General features: G+C 36.7%; 1 non-coding gene across 1 annotated transcript; it reads right to left on the bottom strand.

Annotated features, from left to right (window-relative positions):
• Positions 1-1,994: 1,994 nt before the first annotated feature.
• On the bottom strand, positions 1,995-2,057 carry LOC139082131 (U7 small nuclear RNA). Its single transcript, XR_011537860.1, has one exon. It is a non-coding gene; the product is annotated as a U7 small nuclear RNA (small nuclear RNA).
• Positions 2,058-4,230: the final 2,173 nt, after the last annotated feature.

The following is a 4,230-nucleotide window of genomic DNA, read 5'->3' as shown; positions in this document are numbered from 1 at the left end:
ATGCGAGCTGCTTTCACCGGGAAGCGTCAGATCATTTCCCTTTGTCTCCGCGCCTGTTTGGGAGATTTTGATCCAACGTGCTGTGGTAAGAAGAAACTCTCAACATTACAAAAAAAAAAAAAGAGAGAGAGAGAGAGAGAGAAAACCCAACTTTCATTTTCCTCCTAAGAAATGGAATTTTATTTCTGGATGACAAGGGCCTTGGAAGGCCATGGCATGGTATATGAGTGATCCTTTCACAGCTATGGAACATCAGTAGACTACACATCCAAAGTATAGAGGTAGCTCTTAAAATATTCAGCCAAAGGAAGAGTTTAGAGAGAGCAGAATGTCTTTAAGGAACTATGTGAATGTTATTGAATCTTTCAAATAACGGTGTAACCTCTGTGAGAGCAACAATCTTCATGAGCTGTATTTATACAGAGCTGGGTTCACGGAGATTGCCCAGCAGGGTCTGGAGATGCCGGGCCCCTTGTTAGCCGTTTATCTATTACTCGTATTGTCCCACACACGTTATCTACTTTTTCTCCAATCCCCTGGATACGCAGCAGAGATGCTATAAAAATGTCTGTAACTTAATCTCCTGCCTGGTATCACCTAGGAGTACAGGAGTACAAGGGTACAGTGGCAGGAGTTAACTAAGCTCCTAAAGACAGGTGCTGTGGACATAGAGGTACAAGTTGCTGGAGTGACACTTCCCTTGATGAAGAGGAAAAAGAAAGCTGAAATCCCAAAGTGCTTGCTGACATTTGCCACGCACATAAATTGATGAGTTCGCTGTTAAGGGCCTTTCTGTTTAACGAGAAATCAAACCAAAGACCCTGGTGTCATAATTTATTCTCCTGCAAAATGTTGTGACCCAGAGGTTCCAGCCATAACCACAGAGGAATTGGAGGTTGGTAAATGACTCTCCGAATCAAAACTTCAAAGACATAGGAGGGGCAGAGGGAAGAAAATGTATCATTAATAAACAGGATGAGGCAAGTGGGCAAACATTCACCTATGATGTCACCTGCTTCTATATGATGAAATATTACACAGCCAGTTTCAGAACACTATGTGTCATAGGATCCCATTTTTCATTACTTCAGCAGTGTGAGATACTAAATTAATGTCACATTATTTTCAGTAGTTGAATTAAACAAAAGCCCAATTCTGTCTATTGCAAGGTGGGGATGAGTGAAGCACATGGTATGGACGGACCATGGTTTACCCCACTACTGCCCGTCAGTGGGCACTGGCCTCGGTCCCAGTTCTGTAAACAGTGCTAGAACGAACATCCCTGTTCATGGAACCTTACATAGTGAACCTTTCGTTTCTTTTTTTAAGTTATAAACATTTCAAACATACAGAAAAAAACAAATGATAATCCAAAAACACTGAAGTAGCCAACATTTGTTTTTAAATAATTGTAAACATTTTGCCATATTTACTTTAGGCTTTTTTTTAAATAAGGTTAGAATTATAAAGACCTCTTTATTCCTCTGCCATTCCATTTCTTTCCCTCCATAACCACGATCTTAAATCAGCTATATATTGTTCCCATCCACATTTTACTATGTATATATATTTCTGTGTAACTTCAAAATTTCTATGACTAGGCTCATACTCTAGCCTTATACTTCTGCAGTTCAGTTTTTATGCAACGTTGTATCTTCTAAGGCATCCACACTGACACATGTAGAGCCAATTCTTTAATTTTGACAGAATGACTCTACCACAGTTTACTTATACGATAATTACTTATAAAATATAATGTTACTCATATTCTTTCTGATTATTCACTACTATAAACCGTGCTTCATTAATCTGCCTTACACATGTCTCCTTGAAGTTCTACTTGGTATATATTCCCAGCTGTGAAGTTGATGGGTGAGATACTGTGAGTATTATCAACTTCACATGGTATCGCCAAATTTGCACCGATTTGCACTTGTAGAGTGCATAAGAATCCTCATTTCCCCACGTTTTTACCAATTTTTTCTTTTTCTGGGGAGGGCTTCTGTTGAGGACCAGAAAAACCTGCTAGGCAAATTTTAGAAGAGGTGTTAACACTTACCACTGCTTTTTAATCTTTGTCACCTTGTAATAAGAAACAATATCTCATCATGGTTTTTATATCTTAGATTTCCAGTGAGTTAAGCATATTTTCAAACATTTATTGACCATCTGCTTTTCCTCATCTGTAAATTTATATCCTTTGTCCAATTTTTTTCTCTTAGGTTGGTTGTCTTTTTCTTATTGATGTGAAAGAATTCTTTGTGGTAGATTGAATTATATGAAATTGCCATTTGTAGGTCAAAAATTATTGAATATTGGCAATTTCATTTAGAAAAAACAAGTATTTCTGGATATTAATTTTTTGATCATTATATGAATGGCAGCTATCTTCTACCAGTTTATGACTTTCAAATGTGTTTAGGACATCCTTTGGCATGTAGAAGTAAATATTAGTATAGCCAATTTATCAATATTTTCCTTTAGGTTCCATGCTTTTCCTTTGTCTTGTTTAAGGAATCTTTCTCTACCCCCATTCCATGAAGAGATAGCTCTCATATTTCTATGATACAGATTTCCCAGAAGTAGGATTTCTGGATTAAAGGATGTATGGATGTTTGTTTAAATTTTACTTAAATCTCCGATACCAGTGTGTTAGAATATCCCTTTCAAAAAAACCCATCTATCTAAGGAGTGAGAAGGAATATATCATTGTTATTTTAATTTACATTTCCCTAACAACCAGTGAAAATAAAGCCTCTTTTTATGGGTTTAATCATCATTCGGATTTACTCATCTGTGAATTTTCTATTCATATTATTTGCTCTTAAATCTGTTGCATTGTTTATCTTTTTCTTATTAATTTGTAGGAGTTATTTGCATTTTACTGATAGTAACCCCTTATCTGACATGTCTATGCCAATTTTTCCCTAAGCTAGCATTGCTATTTTAATTTTATCAATTGTATGTCTTTCTATGCCAAAATTTTTATGTTTTTACATATCAAATATATTCATCTTTTCTTTTATCACTTCTAAGTTTCTTGTTTTGGTATAAACTATGTAAAGGTCTCTCTGATCCCTAATTTATACATTTAGTCTCCTATAATTTCTTCTGAGATTTTGTTTGTTTGTTTACTTTTGAGTATTTAATCTCTCTTGAATACATTTTAGCATTTAGTGTGAGATATATGTGCAAATAGAAAATAATTTTTGCATCACTGGCATCCTGATACGTAAATAAAATCACATCACATTACATCATATCACACATATGATACAGGTTTGATTTGCTCCACAGCTCATAGGTAAAAGAGTCATCATGTCTTTATCTTTCCAAATCCATTTCAATAAGACTGAGTCCCCTCCAACAGGGTTGTTGGAAAAACTAACCTAAGTCATTTTTCAGGGAGCTCCTTTCACCCACTGGGATCACAAAAGAACTCTAGGGCCTAGGGGTCAAAGATAAATGGGGACGAAGTCCCTGGTTGTCAGGCAGCTGGGTTTATCTCTGAGCACTTGGTCTTCCGGCCTACGTAATCCATTTGTGGGCTGGCAACTCCTCTGACAATGTCTAGCTCTTCATGCACAAGCTTTGGCACTGATATCTTTGCTGAGACTCCCACTTGGGGTGCTGAGTTCTTGGCCTGCCTGGGCACACACAGCCATCGCTACTGGAACTCCTACCAGCTCCTTGCTTTAGGAACCTACAACAGCCCCATCCTACTGTCTTCTGGAAAACAACTCTCCCTCTTTTGTCTCCCAAAGGTTGGGTCCCTCTACCTCCCTACTTTCCAAGTTCACAGCCTTGATCCCAGCTTAAATTCTCATCTTGGGGCTTGAAAAACAAAAAATATGTTAACAGTAGGGTACTGAGGGGTGAAGGTGCAATGGGGTGAAGCGAAGAGAGTCTAGAGTTTATGAACAAAGTCCTGGCTAATCATTCTCTGGGTAAGAAAGCTCGCTCTAGATATTCAACAGCTCACCTCCCGTCCACCAAGAATGAAGAGCATGCTTTTTCTAAAATAGCAAAAGCTTAATAATGTGGTTGAGTTTCCCTATCCTGCTGTATTAAATTGTCAACAACTCATATATCATAGCATATCATATTATATGTTATTTACACTCATATTTATAATATATATTTTAAAAATATATAACCTAATATATATAAATATATATTATCTAGATATATAATAGATTAACATATATAAAGAGCTGGAAGGATGTATAC

The sequence above is a fragment of the Equus przewalskii genome, chromosome 2, assembly GCF_037783145.1.
Source record: "Equus przewalskii isolate Varuska chromosome 2, EquPr2, whole genome shotgun sequence".
In the NCBI taxonomy this organism is placed as follows: Eukaryota; Metazoa; Chordata; class Mammalia; order Perissodactyla; family Equidae; genus Equus; species Equus przewalskii.
The sequence above is the reverse complement of the archived record's forward strand: the minus strand, read 5'-3'. Positions and strand labels throughout refer to the sequence as shown.